At 38.3% G+C, this 20953-nt stretch overlaps 1 protein-coding gene across 3 annotated transcripts in view; it reads left to right on the top strand.

The window, feature by feature from the left end:
* The window catches only part of GK (glycerol kinase), a 342820-nt gene that overhangs the window by 20507 nt on the left and 301360 nt on the right, over positions 1-20953 (top strand). The window contains exon 2 of one of the 3 annotated variants that reach the window (XM_054695794.1): positions 16707-16806. The exons of the other annotated variants lie outside the window; for them this stretch is intronic. The gene's annotated coding sequence lies outside the window, so the exon portion shown is untranslated. The remainder of the gene's footprint in view (positions 1-16706; positions 16807-20953) is intronic. 3 annotated transcript variants of the gene reach the window in all.

The following is a 20953-nucleotide window of genomic DNA, read 5'->3' as shown; positions in this document are numbered from 1 at the left end:
TACTACAAAGGCCTCGAATGTCAAGCTGAGGATTTTTCAAGTGATGATGAAACTTGAGGCTGGCTGAGAAATTGTGTAATATTAACACAAATGTGTCAGGAAGATGATTCTAGAATCCCAAGGAGGATAAGTACCAGAGGCCAGGGCAATTAGATGTGTAGTGGTTAATTGGGTTTTGAATTATTTGTGGCATACAGAGCGGGTCACAGCAAGAATGGAGAGAAGAAATATTCTGAACAAAGTTTCAAGAAAATATGTCAAAATGAGCGCTTCCTGGGTCATGGAGTAGGAAGGGGACTGAGAAGTAATAACAAGTTAGGAACTCTCTTTTAAAAGTAGATGACTTTTTCTGAGCAAGTTATTTGAAGATTCATAGAAAGTCAGAGAATATGCAGTTGAGGGGGAAGCAGACAAATGATGAAATGAGTTTTTATCCAGGCAATCCAGAATTATGGGGATATTAAGACCTTTCTGATTCCCTCCAGTCTCATTTCCACCTCTGGGAAAGATTCTGATTTGGGTCATCGTTCTCAATGTTGCTACCCAGTAGAATTATCTAAGGAGACTTGTAAAAATCCTGATGTCCAGGTCTCTCTCTAGGCCAATTAAATCAGACTCTCCAGGAGTGACATCCAGGCTTCAGTGGTTTTTAAAGCTCCCTGAGTGATTTCAATGTGCAGCCATGATTGAGAACCACTGAGTTATAGTCATAAAGTATTTAATAAGTTCTACTTTAATATTCAGCATTAAGTCACCAGCTCTAATTATAGTTTTGACCAGGTAACTAGGTCTCTGCTTCTCTTCAGGAAACAATTATAGTTCTTACTCAACCACTGTGATAACTGCATCCTGCTGCCCTGATAACATTCCCAGATCCCACATCCTCTATTTTTGCCAAACTTCCCAACCTTGACCAATGTCTGAACCTTTGTCCGACGGTCAAAGCTTTGTTGGCAGACATTTCAAATGCCAATAGCCTGCCAGTCTGAATGTTTTCTCATAGTTCCAAAACCCATCCCTAGCCAAAGGAAGTCTAATTAAGCCCAATCCTGTTAAGATTTCACCCAAAGTAAGTTTTGTTTCTTCTGATTTGTTTTCTATGACAAAATAAGAATCCATTATATTTCCAGTTTCTGGAAAAGTTGAATAAAGCTTGAGTTTAGGTTTTTTAAAATGTGAAATTAGAATGTGTGGAACACTTACTATCAAGAAACTGAAGAAGTTAACAAAGGACCATTTCTTCAGGCCTGCCCCTTGACTTAGAAGGTCACTACAATCTCTACAAGATTGTTTATATCATCCAGCTTGAAAACAATAAAAAACAATCAAACGATGATCTCTTCTTTTTTTAAGATTTATCTATTTATACAAGAATTGAGGGTGAGGGGATTCACCAGAGACAGAGCGGGGAACAGAACAGGCAGACTGACTGAAATACACTGCTGAGGGGAGCAGCGGGCGAGACAGGAGCGGTCTGATGTGCCATGTGGGATTCTTGCCGGCTGGCCGGGATCGAACCCGCGCTGCAGAGGCTGTGGACAGCTTCACAGTGTGGTGCCCAACTGCCTGCGCCACTAGGGAAGCCCCAAATGATCTCTTCTTTGACCCTAAATTTTCCTTAAAGCAATATTACCCTCACTCCTTCCTTTCACTACAAAAGTATTTAAAGAGTAATCTGCACTCAGTGGAATTTCTTTCCTTAACTTACAATCTGACTTATGACAACTCTTCTTTAATGAAGCTGCTATTGCAGAGATTGCTAAAACTAAATTATTGTTTTATCAATTGTCTGACTTGTCCTCCCTACAGCATTCAACGGTTTGACTTTTCTCCCTTTGGAGTCGCTTCTTCACTGTATGGAGTGACATCATTCTCCCGCCTCTCTGGCCGTACGGTATCAGCATCCTTTATCAACTTAAGTCCTGCCACTCTTGCCTTAAGCATGATTTTCCGCTACAGTCCCAACCTTCACACTCTTCTGAACTTCATCTATTCTCTGTAAATTAATTCTTAAATGTTGTTGGTTCTATGATCGTTCTATTCAACGCAAATATGGTGTGTAAATTCCAGACCTCTATTTTTAACCTCTCTTGGCAATGTACCATAAACACTTCAAATTCAACCTATTATCTTTCTAGCCATTTCCACCTGGCTACTACCTCTACCACCTTGCTGATCATGCATGGGAAAAGCTCTCTAATGCTGCCCTAGTGGGATATCCAATGGACAGTCCCTCCTTATGAAATAGTGTTGAAAAGTGGGGTTTGATCAGAAGGGAAAATTCAGAGTTTCCAGTAGTGCATGAGGATAGCTCTGAGTGCTCAGTCTCAGTTTGTGACTATTCTGGAGGCAATTAAAGGTACATGGAGAGGGCCTCGCTGGTGGTGCAGGCGGTTAAGCACCGCACTGTGAAGCTGTCCACAGCCTCTGCAGCGTGGGTTCAATCCTGGCCGGCCAGCGAGAATCCCACATGGCACGGAAGACCTCTCCTGTCTCGCCTACTGCTCCCCTCAGCAGTGTATTTCAGTCAGTCTGCCTGTTCTCTTCCCCACTCTGTCTCTGGTGAATCCTCTCACCCTCCTGCACATCTGACCTGTACCCCGGTTCTTGTATAAATAAATAAATAAATCTTTAAAAAAAAAAAAAGGTGCATGGTGAGAGGGAGAGCAAGGATGTATGATCCCATGAGTGGTTAGTGAAAGAATGGGACAGAGGTGGAAACTGTGATCCAATTGCTGAAGAAAGTTAAGATAGTGTGATAGAAAGAGAAGTTTCTATCACAGAATGCAGTCTCTGGATTTCTACTGTTTACCAGCTGTGCAACCCTGAACCAATGGTGCTGGGCAAGTTATTTGACCTAGTCAAGCCTAAATGCCATCATCTGTAGGACAGAGATAATAGTATTTAGCTCAGAGGTTATTAATAGAATGAGAAGAGATAATACAAAGTACTTGACTCGTGGTGGCTAAAATATAGTAAGTCCTCAGTAACTGTTAACTGAAAAACCAAAAACATAGACTTTGGCAGTGGGGACAAGGGAACAACAATGTGAGAGTTGATTTGATTTTCAAAAAATGAAAAGTGAGAGTAGGTATTTAAATTCATTCTATTCACTGAGTCCAAATTTGTTCCAGGTTGCTGAAAAAAAATCTATCAATGTGATCGTGAAACTATTTACTAGAAATAGTAAAGGTTTTACTAGAAATAGTAAAGGTGTCTAGTAAAGGTTACTAGAAATAGAAATAAATTACCTTTACTAGAAATAGTTTCTAGTATACTAGTTTACTAGAAATAGTTTCTAGAAAACAAATCCCAAGCAAGTGCTCAGTGCTACTACTTGATAGAGACATGCAACCTCTAGAGTCATGAATGAGCCCAGGGAGTTGTTAGAAAGTGAAAGGAAAGGCAAAGAAACTTGTACCTAGTTGGCCACAGCTTTGTGATAAGATACCTGCTTCATCTTGCCAGATGACTTGACAGCAGTACTGCCCTTAGGCTCAGTCAACATGAGATGCCTGTCTTCATTCAGTAGTTCCAGTAGTTCTGGCGCAGCCTAGTTATGGCCTGTAAATACCTGTTTTCATGACTAATGCCATCCAGGCCCCAGGGAAATGTCTTTCAGGATCTCGTGCTTTATGTTCTCTTGATATCATTATGGGCATCCCGCTGCCATCATTGGAGAAGGAGTTGAGTCCCACTTCAGATGGCATGGGAGAGTTGAATGGAGGAAGCACTTAAACAAGAGTTAAAAAAAAGCAATGTATTTATCGTATATGTTCCTTCATCTGAATGAAATGGATCCTTGTAGTACAAAATATCATTCCCCAATGATTATTGTACTATTCTACATTTCTATGTTTATTCCAACTATGGATCTTTTGATGCTCACAAATTAGCACGTGGGCCCAGGGGAACATTTTCCAATATAAATCAAGAGCTTTTTGGTGCGTGGTCATCCTAAATGGAGATGTGCTTTAAGTGTAAAATAGGCATTGGATTTAGAACATTTAGTATGAAAGTTAAATAGCTCATTAATATTTTATATTGGTTACATGTCAAAAATTATAATATTTTTGATCATTGGTTTTTAAATATATTGAAAGTCTATTTTGAAATTTTTAGCACCCAATTTAATATTTTTGGTGTTTTCTAGTTTTACTGAGGTATGATTGCAAAATAAATATTGCATATGTGTTTTTTACTTTTTAGCTCTGTGTTTCAGCAGTATAGGATTTCCCTGATATTTTGATATAAGTATATCTTATGTAATGATTACCACAATCAAGCTAGTTACCATTGTTGGACTTAAGATCTACTCTCTCAGCAAATTTCAAGTGTGCAATATATTATTATTAACTGTACTTACCAGGTGTACATTAGAACTGTAGTGCTTTATAACTGAGTTTGTACCCTTTGGTGATATAGTGGATTTAAAGAAATCACATTATTAAAGTTAAATTCACCTGTTTCATTTACCTTTTTAAGGTAGCTACAGAACATTGAAATCACAAGTGTGCCTTATATTTCTATTGGACACCGCTGATATACTCGATTCTGTCCACAGAACACACTTGACATGAAAATCTTGATTATAAAACAAAGTGATTTTACTGAAATGAAAACAAACAAAATAATTTTTCAATGAATAGGTGATAGCGTGAAATAGGTATTTGTCCTATTACTTATTCAAACATCAACAGCCCATCCACAGAAGACTTAGATATGCACAATAAAAGTAAAGTTGGGAGAGGGGAAAGGCTGAGAAGAAGGAGAGAGCTCAAAGGATTATGGTGAAGGACTAGGGGTGCTTTGGTGCTGGGAGAGCTGCGGTGACCACAGCTGAGGGGGGACATCCTATAGCGGCAAATTATTAACAAGGATGAGAAACAATCGTACTTTATTTAAAAGATAAATAAATGAAATTGATCATATTGGATATTTTGTGGGCTTTTAGTCACAAAAAGACAATAGCTTTACAGAATTTGTTTTGGTCCTTATGACATGTAACAGTAGAGTCATATATTTGTCCAGGCAGGATGATGGAAAATATACAACATCTCTTGTTTCTCTGGAAATGGCAATATCTATGTTTTCATTCTAATACTTCCCAGGAGTCTAAGTGTCCTTTATGCCAGAACATCTGTGCTACAGACTCCCCAGGGAGCGTCCTCAGTGCTACTCAGACCTCCTCATACTAGTTTAAGATGAAGACATAAATGAATATTTTACTGAAGGGTGGGCCTGCTCTCACAGATTGAGGAGCCTGGAATGAAGTGTGAGAACAGCAGAGAGAGGTGGTTTAGTTCATTTCATGTCACCATGTCAGGGAGTCAGACACAGTTGCTATTTTCTAATATGTGATGGATTTCGAAATGATACTTTTCCTGAATTTCTGTAAATTCCAAAGAACAGGGGAGAAAGAGTCTCTGCCGTTGTCTGACTTGGTTTCCCTAGAACCTCCCCAACCTTCAAATTGTACTCCTTTTTTTTTAATAGAGGCATGTTTTATTTATTTATTTGTTTGTTTGTTTGTTTGCTTGTTTATACATGCACTGGGTACAGTCAGAAGCGCGGGAGGGTGAGAGAATTCACCAGAGCCAGGGCGGGGAGCAGAGCAGGCGGAAGGACCGAAGTACACTGCTGAGGGGAGCAGCGGGCGGCAGGAGAGGTCTGCGCGCCATGTGGGACCCTCCACCAGTGGCCGGGGAGCAGCCGGAGATCGAACCAGCACCGCAGAGGCCGCGGGCAGCTTCGCAACCCAGCGCTCAACTGCTGCGCCACCGGGGAGACCCCAAATTGTACTCCTTTTAACTTCACCTCTGTCTTTCCATAATTGTCTCATCCTTTTTCTAGAATCCCTGAGAAATTTAACCCTTTTCCCTGAGGAAAGTGATGCATGCTCAGTCCTTTCTTGTCTCTTATACCTTCTCCAGTACCTCCCACTTTAGAGGTGTGTTTCTATTACATGTAATTGATGGAAGCAGGTACCCCCATAATCATCTCAGTTAAGCACCCACCAGTGAGAAATTCACCACTTACTAAAGAGGAAAACTTTCCTCACCAGAGAAAGCTCTAAACTTTCTTGGAGGACAAGGTCAAGTCTCTTAGGAGGAAACGCTTTTCTTTTTGTTACCCTGACCCTGTTTCTAGCTAAACAGCAATAGTGACAGGGCTTAGCAGCATTTGATCCCTCTAGAACTTGATTATATAACAAGCTTCATGACATTGACTGTGAGTGACTCTATCACAGTGATCTTGAGTGGGTGACAGCAGCCTCAAATGAATTCCTTCTGATTCCAAATTTGTACGTTGATTAAGGAGTCTGGAATGAAGTGTGAGAACAGCAGAGAGAGGTGGTTCAGTTCATTTCATGGCACCATGTGAGGGAGTCAGACACAGTTACAATTTTCTAATATGTGATGGATTTCCAAATGATACTTCCCTGAATTTCTGTAAATTCCAAAGAGCAGAATCAATCTTATTCAGTTTTGTATCCCTGGCACCTAGCACAATGCCTGGCATGTGGGAAATGATAAATAAAGGTTGGATAAGTGAATGAGTAAATGAAGAAAAATGACTATAATTCTGCTTGGTTAACAGTATAATTAGAGCCAAATAATCTATTATGCAAAAGTTAACTCAACATGTTGGGAAGTCTTATTAAAAATAGAAATAAGTAGTTATGATGAGCATTGTGATAATGTAAATTCCCCTGAAAGTCCTAATGACTAAGAAGTGGAGAAAATTTAGAGAAATTTTAAAATTGGCACCAATAATGCCTGCCTTATTTTTATGTCCAAAAAATTCTTAATATATTCTTCTCAAAAAAAGTGAATAAAGTCTTTGGAAACATAATAGCCACATATATTTTCTTTTACAGTTTTCACATTTTATGCCACCATATATTTTCTTGCTCATTTCTTTATCAAATGCACTTACTTTAATAGCATTTACAAATGATGTTGACATGTTAATATAAAAGAAATAAAAAATTCACAACAAATGTTATTACTTCTGCATTAGACTAGAGTCCAAAAAGGTAAGATAGAATGTATTTTCTTAAGAAGGTCCTAGAAAAGATTCATCCTCCTGTTTGTTTTGTTTAAAGCAAGTAGATCCAAATTAAATAAGTGAGTATTGTTTCCATTTGTACAAAAATAAATTTTGAATACATGAAAATTTGATCATGGTTCTGAACTACAAATGGATATTGTTAAGAATTCATTTTTGTTGGAGTTGGAAGTAGATTCCAAATTCCCTAGGACTTCACTAAGCACAGTTGAACCATATTTTTCATGGTTTCTTTATTCATGGAAAGCACACAAAGTCAAATTGTTGAAAAGTGGATGTGCTATTTCACAACCGATTATTAAATAGCAAGTCATTTTTCTTCTAGTTGTATAAAAATGATACAGAATTTAATCTTAGCAACATAATCTAAGTCATATTTCCTAAAACACACAGAAATCATTTCAATTCCTCTATGAGGATAATACTTGTTACTCAACACTCAAGTCAATCTATTCCAGAGGCATCTAATAATCAAATTTCATGAAAAGGATGAAAATTGGAGGTCCTTCATGCCTGCAAAGAATAAATGATGTTCAGTTTCACAAATTCATTCTGTCTGCCAAAGACCCACATTGTCTCTTGTCTACAAGATTATTTCAGATATCTTAAAGACCTACACTGGCTCTTAGCCAAAAGGCCAAGACGTGATTGAAGACCTCTTGTAATTTTAAGTTTTTCTTAGTATAAACACCTATGGTGGTTCCTTGTTACTTACCAGAGTTTTTACATTCCCAGAAATAAATGGAAAAATCACCCATCAAGAAATGTTCTGGTATATGACCAAAAACATCATGCAAGATGACTTCTTGTCTTGTCTGTATTGGAGAATTATGATTATCTTTTCACTCTGGATAGGAATCAATAGTTAACAAAATTTTCCTTTATTCTGTACATTGATAATTTGTATTTGGAGCCAACCAGGTCAGGATAGATAGATCCAGGCTTTATAGCACCTAAAACTTTAAAACTGTTGGAGTGGGGTGGGTTAAGACAGAGGTTACAAAAGTAATGCACAAAAATTGGAGTAAGGTCCAGAAGAGTTCCACAGTATGAGTTTCATTATCTCCAAGGTAAATCTACCCCACTTTCATAGGGTCTGGAGAAAGCCAACCTTTGTAGGTATGATATCACAACATGTACCCTTTTCAAGTTATTTTGTTATACTGGACTTTAACAGTGTTTTTGACTCCCTCAGTAACCCCCCTCTTCCTGAATGTTAGAGCAAATTAAAAAAAAAATACAAAGATATAGTCAAAATCATACCAGCAAATGAAAGTGGAATATAAAAAAATGCTCAATTAAAAAGAAGCAATGAAAGAAGATCAAAGGGACAAAAAATAAACAACTAGAGAGAACAAATGACAAAATGGTAGCTTTATATAAACAGTCACATTGCATTTAAATGTCCTAAATACATCAATTGAAAGAAATGATTAGAACAGATAAAAAAGAACATGACTCTATTCCACACTGTCTATGAGAAAGTCATTTCAAATATAGTATAGCTGGGTTAAAAATAAAGGTATGGGAAATGCTATACCATGCAAACATACATCAAAATAAAGCTAGAGAGACTATAATAATATTAGACAAAATAGATTTCAGAGCAAAGAAACTTCCCAGGAATAAAGAGGGACATGGCATATTGGAAAGACAAAAGAGTCTATCTGCCTAGAAGATATAACAATTCTAAATGTGTATGAGCCTAACATCAGATATTCAAAGAAAAACTGACAAAACAAAAAGGAGAAACCAACAACTTAGTAGCTAAGTTGGGGACTTCAACAGTCATCATTCTGTAATAGAAAGAACTAGTAGGTAGAAAATCAGCAAGGCTATGGAAGAACTAAAGAAAACTACTAACCTATTAGGTAGAATTGACATTTATTAATCCTCTTCCCATACCAGAAGTTCTACACGATTTTTACAAGTGCACATGGAAGATTCAACATGCTAGACCAGATCCTGGTAAATAAAACCTTACAAAATTTAAAAGAATGTAAATCATACAAAGTATGATCTCTGATCATATGAAATTAAACTAGAAGTCAATAACAGGAGAATAATAGACAAATCTCTAAAATTGAAAATTAAACAACACATCTTGCCATGAGTCAAAAGGAAGATTCAAAGAAAATTACAAAGTAATTTGACTTGAGCAAAACCAAAAATGCAGTATGTCAAAATTTGTCAAATGCAGCTTAGAGGAACATTTATAGCTTAAATGTTTGCATTAGAAAGAAGAAACGTCAATTTAGACAGGGAATTCTGCGCCCATCCAGACCTCACCGAAGCTGTTGTGTGGAACTGAGAAAGGGCTGTTCCCACAGTCAGAGGTGAGCTGAAGGCCCCCACAAGCCAGGCCCTGCCTGGCAGTGAGTCGGAGCCCAGAGAGGAATCCAGTGATTTGGAGCCCAGTGGGCGATCCAGCCACCACCAGGACAGTCTGTGGCACCTCATGACCCACCTCTAGAATTAAACAAATATAAATGGAGGAGATTTTCAGGGACAGCGACCATTAACTTATGCATAATACCACTGCCCTACTGGACTTCTGGCATAACAGTATTGGACTCGATTGGACCACCAGTTCCCCACATCACAAAAAGAGCACACCAAAGAGATGCTGGCCAGTACCAGTGACACAGTGTCCCAATGCATAGGACAAATTAGAAAACTAGCAGCAGGGAAAGGAAAACTTACAAGCAAACAAGCACGTCCCCAGGGTAAAGACACACCACAAAAAGACAATCAAATACCAGACTGCAACGCCAGTGACTTAGAGGAACTTATGAGTCTTCCCAACAGAGAATTTAAAGTTGCCATGATTGAAAAAAACTGAAAGAAGTTGAAAATGATATGGGAAAAATAATCAACAATCAGAAGAATGAAACTGAGTCCCTAAAGAGGGAAGTGAAAGAAATGCAGGAGATCAAAGGATTAATGGAGGAGCTGAAGACCTCTGGGGAAAGCAATGAAAGCAGAGTAGATGAAATGGAAGAACAAATAAGTACTCTCGAAGACACAGAAATAAGAAGAACCAAAACAGAAAAGGAAAGAGAAGTACGATGGAAAAAGAATGAAGAAAGACTTCGGGAACTATCTGGCTCCATGAGGAAAGGAAATACAAGAGTCATAGGAATCCCAGAAGGACAGGAGAGAGACATATAAACAGAGAAAAAGTTCAAGGAGATCATCGAAGAGAATTTCCCAAGCATGAAGAAGGAGCTAAAAATAGACATACAAGAAGCAAGAAGAACACCAAACTTCCATGATAGAAGAAAAAATACAGCAAGACTCATAACAGTTCCAGGAATCCAAGACAAGGAAAAAATAATGAAACTGACAAGAGGGAAGAAAAAGATAACATACAAAGGAAAACCAATCAGGCTGACATCAGACTTCTCCAAAGAAACACTAAGGACAAGGAGAGAGTGGAGGGACAGAGTCAACAAATTCCAAGACAACAAATGCCAACCAAAAATACTCTATCCCACAAAGCTTTCCTTTCTCTATGAAGAACGAATAAGGACCTTCCCAGACAAACAGAAACTCCGGAATTTCATTATGACTAAACCCCCACTCCAAAAAATACTACAAGGAGTCCTAAAGCTAGAAACAACAGAGGGATGAATAAGAACGAAACAAGACCAAAAAAAATTATTAAAAAAATAAAACCAGAGAAAAGACAAACAAAATGGTAAATACAGGTGCTAACATATCAATATTAACTCTAAATGTAAATGGACTAAACTCTTCAATAAAAGACACAGGCTGGATTAAGAAATAAAACCCAACCTTTTGCTGTCTCCAGGAAACACATTTAACTACAAAAGATAAAAATACATTGAAAGTAACAGGATGGAAAACAATCCTACAAGCCAGTGGACCAAAAAAGAAGGCAGAAACAGCTATGCTTATATCAAATAAAACAGATTTCAAACTCAAAAAGGTAAAAAGAGACCCAGATGGTAACGACATTATGATCAAAGGGACAATACATCAAGAAGACATATCACTCATTAACATATACTTACCAAATGTAGGAGCACCAAAATATATCAGAAAACTATTATCATCTCTGAAAACAGACATCAGAGAAAATACATATGTAGTAGGAGACTTCAACACACCACTACCAACAATGGATAGATCAACAAGGCAAAAAATAAGTAAGGACCCTAAAGCTCTAAATAAGGATCTAGAGATCATGGACTTAACAGACATCTATAGAACACTAAACCCCCCAAAAATCTGAGTACACATTTTTCTCAAGCACACACGGATCATTCTCCAGGATCAATCATATACTGGGACACAAGACAAACACCAACAGATACACCAAGATTGAAATCTTACCAACCATCTTCTCTGACCATGAAGGCATCAAACTAGAAATAAACCATAAAGGTTGTTCAATAAATGGTGCTGGGAAAACTGGGTCACTACATGCAAAAGAATGAAGCTTGACTACTACCTCACACCATGCACAAAAACCAACTCAAAATGGATTAAAGAACTAGACATAAGACCTGAAACCATAAAATATATAGAAGGAAATATAAGCAAAACACTGCATGACATATACCTCAGTAACATCTTTAAAGACACATCATCCAAAGCATTGATAGTGAAGGCTAAGATAAACAGCTGGGATGACATCAAATTAAAGAGCTTCTGTACAGCAAAAGAGAGAGTAACCAAAGAAAAGAGACACCCCACCGATTGGGAGAAAATTTTAGCACACAACACTAATCATAAAGGACTGATCACAAAAATCTACAAAAAGCTGATGAGACTCAACAAAAACAAAGTAAATAATCCAGTCCAAAAATGGGCAGAAGAGCTAAAAATTAACTTCTCCAAAGAGGAAATGCAAATGGCCAGCAGGCGTATGAAAAACTGTTCAACATCACTTGTAATCAGGGAAATGCAAATCAAAACTACAATGAGATACCATCTTACACCAGTGAGAATAGCACATATTAAAAAAAACTAGCTACAACAAATGTAAAAAAAAAAAAAAAAAAACGAACTATCCTGCACTGCTGGTGGGAGTGCAAACTGGTCCAACCACTATAGAAAGCTGTGTGGATATTCCTCAGCCTGCTAAAGATGGAGCTTCCATATGATCCAGCAATTCCACTCCTAGGTATTTACCCAAAGAACACAGAAAGAGTAATTCCGAAGGGCACCTGCACGCCTATGTTTATAGCAGCACTATTTACAATAGCTAAGCTATGGAAACAGCCCAAATGCCCAAAAATAGATGACTGGATCAAGAAGATGTGGTTCATAAACACAATGGAATATTACTCAGCAATCAAAAAAGATAAAATGCAATTTGTAGTAACATGGATGGCGCTGGAAGGGATCATGCTCAGCGAAATAAGCCAGAAAGAAAAAGAAAAATACCGGATGGTCTCACTCATAGCAGGAATCTAGAAAATCTAAATAAGGGACCAGGAAAAAGACTAATTAAAATCAAAATCAAAATCAATAAGCAACTATAAACCAGAAACACACTATGGGGGGGAAGGGGGGAGGGGGAGTAGGATCAAAATACGGGGGGTGGGAATTGTATGGGGACTGCAACCAAGATGAAAATGCATACATTGTGCAAAAATGAAAAATGTAAAAAATGTATTTAAAAAAATGAAAAAAAGGAATAACCTCAAATGTAAGAAACTAGAATAGGAAGAGAAAGATAAACCAAAGCAAGCAAGAGGAATACAATAATATAAGTGCAGATATCAATAAAATTGAAAGCAAAAACAATAGAGAAAACTAATGAAACAAAAAAATGGCTTTTGAAAAGGTCAATAAAATAATTTCCTACCAAGTTTGATAAAGAAAAAATGACAAGACACAAATTACCAGTATTAGAAACAAATACATGTGGACTAAAGACTACACAGACATGAAAATTATAATAAAATATTATGAACAACCCTATGCACATAAATTGAACAACTTTGATAAAATGAACCAATTTTGTGAAAACAACAAAACATCCAAACTCACCCAATAAGAACCGTTTAATCTGAATGGCCCTATAATTAGCTATTAAGGAAATCTAACAAAACACATACACAATCTGTATATTGAAAACTACAAAAAAAAAAGATGAGAAAGAAATCAGAGATCCAAATACATGGAAAGATACAGGGTTCACGCGTCAGAAGATAACATATTAAGGATGTTAATTTTCTCCAAATTGCTGAGCAAACAGGTAAATAGAATTAGTGTATATTAAAATAGGAAACACTGAGGGCCTCCCCGGTGGCACAGCGGTTGAGCGATGGGTTGTGAAGCTGCCTGCAGCCTCTGCAGCGCCGGTTCGATCCCCGGCTGCTCCCCGGCCACCGGAGGAGGGTCCCACATGGCGCGCAGACCTCTCCTGCCGCCCGCTGCACCCCTCAGCAGTGTACTTCAGTCCTTCTGCCCGTTCTGCTCCCCGCTCTGGCTCTGGTGAATTCTCTCACCCTCCCGCGCTTCTGACTGTACCCAGCGCATTTATAAATAAATAAATAAATCTTAAAAAAAAAAAAAAGAATTGTCATTAAAAAAAAAAAAGAAGGGCAGAGACTGTACTGTCAGAGACTATCAATTCGAGGTCAGAAGATGAGGAGGGGTTAGCAAATGAAACTGAGAAGGAGCAAGCCAGTGAGGCAGGAAGAAAGGGTTGAAAGGAGGAAAGTATCACCAACTGTGTCAGATGTTGCTGACAGGTCAAGGAAGGTGGGGACAGAAAATTGATCTTAGGACTTGGTATTCAGTAGTTTGGTCACTGGTGGCCTTGCTAAGAACGTTTGCGAGTAGAGGGAATAATGCGTGAGAGTGGAAGGTGAGCATGTGGAGACTGACTTGTTCATGCTAGTTCTCTTTCATAAGGGGTAGAATAAAACGGGAATGTCTTCAAGTGGATGATTTTTAAGTGGGTCCAAATGTAATATAGTTCACAGTTGATAAGAGTGTCTGGATAATTACCATGTTCCAAGGACACATTGTTAGGAGCTCTATTGTAATTAGAGTTTTAAAATCGATAAAAGTTATTTTCTGTCTTGAAATATAAATGTCGTGTATTAAATGATGAAGCAGAACCAAGTGAATATTTAATTCAATATGAAGATAATCTTTGAGGTCAATTCCATACATTTAAATGAAGCAAAAGACTAGCTCCAAAGATAGCACAATAACTTTACATCTTTGAGAGGCATCTCTAAAATCACAATAGCTGATATAGCTATCTTCAGAGCTAGTCATTTAATACTTGGCATTGACCTACTTTTCTCTTTAATTATTTAAGAGTTAGCTGTTCAGTTGAATCTTGTCCTTGCAATGTGAAGAAAGGACTACAATTTTGTTGTATGATTTTTAGCCAAAATTATAGAAATCATATAACAAAAAGATCCATTATAAATAAATGTAAATGTAAAGCAAAGAATACCAAACTCATTTAAAACAAATAATTTTCCAGTGTGAGGAATTTTGATTGCCATTTGACTACCATTTGTTTCCAATTTCTTGATATTAGACGAATCAACTTCTGAGCTATTTACTTGAGTAGTAATTTATCTCTAGCACATGCATAGGCAATCGTGAAGAAATTTTCTTTTCTCTTCTTCAGTAAATACGTGAAGTGGGTTTTTGGTTGTGGTGAACGGAGCATCGCCTTTCCCATCAGCAGCAAGTGTGTGTTATCTGTCCAAATATGGTGATTGCCCGGCGTGGTGGCGCGCGCCTGTAGTCCCAGCTACTCGGGAGGCTGAGGCTGGAGGATCGCTTGAGCCCAGGAGTTCTGGGCTGCAGTGCGCTATGCCGATCGGGTGTCCGCACTAAGTTCGGCATCAATATGGTGACCTCCCGGGAGCGGGGGACCACCAGGTTGCCTAAGGAGGGGTGAACCGGCCCAGGTCGGAAACGGAGCAGGTCAAAACTCCCGTGCTGATCAGTAGTGGGATCGCGCCTGTGAATAGCCACTGCACTCCAGCCTGGGCAACATAGCGAGACCCCGTCTCTTAAAAAAAAAAAAAAACAAATATGGTGATTGTCCTATATGATATTAGGTATTATGGTTTTCATGTTCATTAAAAACCTGATTTCTTTCTCCTTCCACTCAAGATTATCTTTATCTTCATTCACTGACAGGTGGCAACACATTGTCCAAATTGTCAAACTGGCTTGGGTTTATCCTATGATCCCTTAAGAGGGGACAAGAGCAAGAATTTTACTGCAGTAACAACCACTTTTTCTCCCTTTGCCCAACACTGGACTCAGACTCATAATTTAACATAACACATGATGGTATTTTTCCAAGTGAAAAATGGAATTTTCATAAAGTGCAAGAATAAAGTAACTGATCCAAATTTTGCAAAACCATTAGGCACTCTAATGACAAAAAACACCTGATGTACTTTATCAAGTTGTTTGCTGTTTTGTTGTGAAAATAAAGCCAAGTAGAGATATGTTTTTTTTTTTTAATTTGAGACCTCTCTGTATATAGAGTTTTTTTTATTTTTTTAAGATTTTATTTTTTATAAGAGCTGGGGTACAGGCCAGAGGTGCAGGAGGGTGAGAAGATTCACCAGAGACAGAGTGGGGAACAGAACAGGCAGACAGAAAGCACTGCTGAGGGGAGCAGTGGGCACGACAGGAGAGGTCTGCTGCACCATGTGGGAATCTCCCTGGCCACCCGAGAATCGAACCCGCGGTGCAGAGGCTGCAGACAGCTCCACAGCTCTGTGCTCAACCCGCTGCACCACCGGGGAGGCCCATCTGTATATGAAGTTCTTTTTAAAATATGGGAGAAAATGTTGCTCAGTCTTTTATTGTTTTGGTTTTTTTAATTTATTTTTTTATTTTTTTAAAATTGTTACATCATTGTTCATTTTTAAACAATATTTGCTTCCCCCCACCCCGTCAGGTGTAGTCCTCATAGAATTTCCTTCATCAATGCACCCGTGCACCATCACCTCAAGATATGTTTTTTTTATAATTATTATTATTATTTTTTAATGATTTATTTATTTATTTATCTATACAAGCACTGGGTACAGTCAGAAGCGCGAGAGGGTGAGAGAATTCACCAGAGCCAGAGCGGGGAGCAGAGCAGGCAGAAGGACCGAAGTACACTGCTGAGGGGAGCAGCGGGCGGCAGGAGAGGTCTGCGCGCCATGTGGGACCCTCCTCTGGTGGCCAGGGAGCAGCCGGGGATCGAACCGGCGCTGCAGAGGCTGCAGGCAGCTTCACAACCCAGCGCTCAACCACTGTGCCACCGGGGAGGCCCTCAAGATATGTTTTTAAAAAAGGAGTCATAAGATAAACTCAACCTAGGGCACACGAGCAATAGTTAATTTTAAGTAATGATCTCTAAGTCACAGACTCAAAGATGTCACAAATATTTATTTTTAAAATAACTTGTGCATGTTTTCTAAAATGATTCCTTTTACAAAACAAGATCTCAAGCCTGAGAGACATGCTAACTTCCAAGTATAACTCGAGGTCTTTATAAATGTAAATTAGATCAAAATTTCTTAGTGACATAGCAAGTGTACTATTTAAATGAATAAATTGTAATGTGACTCAAATTATATCTAAGTTTATTCTCTCTTTGTTCTCATTTTTATCTCTAGGATATATTGAGTGTCAGCTTGGGGCCAATAATTAACATGAAACATGTAGAAATTGGAAGTGATTTAGAGAAAAGCGAAAGGAGTAAGAACAAGAGGCTTGGTAAGTCAGCACTTTGAAGAAAGAGATTGTTTTCAAAAAGAGACAGGGTTTTAACTTATTTTTACTCTGCTTGTTTGTGGAATACAAAAATTAAAATAATGTCACTAGGTGACATTTATAATAAGGAAGAAAGTCAGCAAAGAAGATATAGGACAAAAAAATAACAAAGAGGCTAAAACTAGACCAAGCACACAGAACATAGCCCAAGAGTTTCTATATAGTGTGTGTTTGGTGAAGATGAACTAGCTGTTTGGCTCAGTGTTCCCCTTCCAGCAAACGCAGACATAACACACTAAATTACACCACACAGGCAAGCTTTTTAAAGCAACCACACCTTTTCTTAATATTGAGTCCAGAGTAAGAGGATGCCATGTTACACCATTGTCAATGCTGTCAACAACTTCAATTCAGGGCCTCCCTGATGGCGCAAGGGGTTAAGCACCGCACTACGAAGCAATCCGCAGCCACTGTAGCACGAGTTTGATCCCCGGCCAGCCAGGGAGCAACCCACATGGCACAGCAGACCTTTCCTGTCTCACCCGCTGCTCCCCACAGCAGTGTATTTCAGTCAGTCTGCCTGTTCTCTACCCCACTCTGTCTCTGGTGAATCCTCTCACCCCCTGCATCTCTGGCCTGTACCCCAGCTCTTGTATGTATAAATTCAGCAGCTATAGCGATTGATTCCATGAGACTTCTCCCTTTACATTTCCATAGGGAAGGACTGTGGCATAACATCAAAGACTATTCAAGAGAGACATTTCTAGGAGATACTAAAATACTATAGAACAGGAATGCCTCATGGTTAATCTGAAATAATATAGAATAAGGATTTGTACCCGAACTGTCCAATGTAGTAGTGACTAGCCACATGGGGCTACTTACAGTTAAATGTAAATTAATTAAAATTAAGTACAGTTAAAAACTAAGTCCCTCAGTCACATTAGCCACATTTTAAGTTCTCGGTGGCTATTCGTGACTGATCCTATGATGTTGGACAACACAGATAAAGAATATTTTCATCATTGTGAATAGTCCTATGGGGTAGTGCTGATTTGGATGTCTAAAAAACAATGTACACATTTTTTTGTTTAAGGAGCAGGAGATGAGAGAGCTCTCAGGGCTGGTCACGTGATGGCCTGGTGGGTCAGGAAGGTCTTGTACTTTTTCCAAATGAGAGGGAAGCCAACACACATTTTTTTAGATTTATTTTTATTTATTTATGTATATAAGAACTGGGATGTAGGCCAGAGGTGTGGGGGGTAAGAAGATTCACCAGAGACAGAGTGGGGAGCAGAACAATTGGCTCTACCGAAATACACTGCTAAGGGAAGCAGCAGGCGAGACAGGAGAGTTCTCTCTCACCTCCTCTTGTCTAGATTCAGTCCACTCCAGCAGCATTGGCATCTCTGCTCCTTCTCAAATAGAACACATGTGATCCTATCCTAGGACCTTTACTTTAGCTGTGCATTTTGAATTGTTCTTCCACAAGACATCATTTGGTTAACTCCCTCATCTCTGTCAAGTCTTGGCATAAACCTCACCTTAATGAGATCATCTCTGAGCACTTTATTTAATACTTCTATCTGCCCACCCTTTCAAACCCCTCCCCAAACCACTACAACGCCCCCCACCCTATTCTCACACCTAACTTGGCTTTTACTTTTTCCAGTGCACTTAGCCTGTAATATATTAGAGCACAATATAATTGATTTATCTCTTACATTCATTGTCTATTATCTATCTCGCCCATCTAGAATTTAAGTTCCACAAAGACAGAGCTGTTTATTCTATTCACTAATATATTTCCAGCACTAGAGACGGTATTTCCAGCACTAGAGACGGTATCAGTAGGCACTCAAGAATATTTATTAAATAACTAAATAGCTTTATGAGAATTTCTCTTTCAAAACAGGTAAAGTGTTATTTTTCTAGTTTCAACACTGATTTCTGGCTGTTTCCAAATATCAAGGCACAAAATTGTATACTTTTATACTTGGAAAGGCCTTTGGCAATTATGCAGCACAATCACATCTTTATGTATCTAAGTGAATCATGATCCAGAGAGATTAAATGACAGCACAAGGTCAAGCAGCTAATTTACAGCAGACCTATAGGACTACAGATTCTCAACCCATTCATAAAACATGATCTTCCTATACCAGGGATAGTCAAAAGAATATTTTCAGCTATAGCACAATCACTGTATTAAGTGTATATCCTCATGAATAGCATAAACTTGAATGAGTGAATTAAAAATTGCTCTTTAAAGTAGAATCACATAATTTAGAAAGACCTCATATTATAGGTTTTCACCAAATTATAGTTTTTAAATATAGTGTTTCACTTGGGGTAAAAATTATTTCTAGAACAGAATTAGGATATAATCATGAATACATAAATTAAACTTTGATCATTTTCTATTTCCTTTATATTTTCTGTTACCTGGGCTCTACTTTATTCCCTTGCTGACAGCTGTGATCTTAATGTGCATCTTTGAGAAAATAGGTGCTTTTTGGTCCAAACCACTTTTATCTTTGGCTTATTAGAAGCATTCATATATCATAGCCTGGAGAAAGAAGATAAAATAGGGCATCTTTCTTGCATATAAATCATGGCTTGTGGATCATCGCTGTTAATTAAAAATCCTTGCAAGGCTAAATTCAACATGATGGAAGCTTAGGACATCCTTGCTAAAGGACAAACCTGGAAGGAAAAGTATCTTTAAATTTCTACGAGAAAGAAAGTAGGATTGGGTTGTTATGGATCCTGGCTCTAGAGTTAGGAATAAATTTACTTACACATATTATATTGCACTTTAATTTGTTGCTGATTGAATGTGGACATGCTAAGCCTTGGTGTAATTGAGTTACTTTTTGGTTTCACTGATGTTTCCTCATTTCATGATGTCTGGCAACATAATAATCTTAGTATTACCTGGAGATAGGAAATACACAGCCTTGATCATGTAATGTGTGAATTTTACAAGGTCAGAACAAAACAAGCAGAATTTTTGCCATCCCATTTTAGTGAATTATTCAAAAAACAGGCCCATTAGCCTTGAGTTTGGTTTGCATGGTTATTTGATACCCTTAAAGCATACAGGAGACTGGTTACTATAGGTGTCTTTTCAAGGTATGAATGGATATTTATTTTAGGGTTGTGATTACTTATGCTCCTGGTCTGTGCCAGTCAGGTCAATAGGATTATATTCCAGAAATTGATTTCCCCCTCAATGAGTAAATAATGAAGTAATTTAACCTCATCTCCTTCCTAATCTAAAACCTTTCACTTGTATTGTGAGGAAAGGCAGCTGCACAAGGCCAATCAGTACCTTTGGGTTTTATATGAAGGTCATACAAAGCTGATCATTCGGGAAATGTGTACAGTTGAAGTGCGTCTTCTATTCTTTGCAGCCATCAATCCTGGCTTTCAGAGATGTCTCCACCTATGTTAAACAGTGAACACACCACTGCATTAATCATGGGCACGGGTGCTGCCTGAAAATTTCTCTTTCATTTATTTTAATTTAAGTGTTTATTCAGATACTAGCATGGAAAGAAAACAGCACTTAACCTGAAACGAAAATAAAAAGACAGGTGGCAAATAGTGATTGTTGAGCTTGTAAATTATCTGAGCTTGCTTTATATGGCACCTTTTCTTACAGCATAATGTGTGTCTTCTTGTGGGATTCTAACACATCCGAGAATCACAATTAGACTTAGAGATTTGGCTCTGTTGTCTTAGATGAAATCAGCCAGTGGTCAAAGTAGTCCCTTTTCTTTCTTTATGACTCATATGGATAATAAAAATGATGTTATCCACCATGAACACACATTTATTACATGCCAGGCAGGGCACTGGTATTTTACTTGCCTTATTGAATTTAATCCTTATAGGTTCAGGAATCTAGCTGGTGTGGCTTCAAGAATCAAGGTCAAGACAATGGATCCTCAAATCTGGATATTTGGGAACTGGACTTCATGGCCTCCTGTGCTGATAGTTGCTGGGAACAACCAAAATCCTTGCCCTCCAAGTCATTCATTGGCTAGTTATGCTTCCTGTGTAGCTATAGAATTGCATTAGAGAGGTATCGCTAGGGAGATTCCAATTCATTTGAGGAAATAAAAGATAAAAGAGCTGGAAAGCA

The sequence above is a fragment of the Talpa occidentalis genome, unplaced genomic scaffold (genome assembly GCF_014898055.3).
Source record: "Talpa occidentalis isolate TD23 unplaced genomic scaffold, MPIMG_talOcc4v2.1 talOcc4.15, whole genome shotgun sequence".
NCBI classification, from domain to species: domain Eukaryota; kingdom Metazoa; phylum Chordata; class Mammalia; order Eulipotyphla; family Talpidae; genus Talpa; species Talpa occidentalis.
This window is presented reverse-complemented; position numbering and strand designations above follow the sequence as displayed.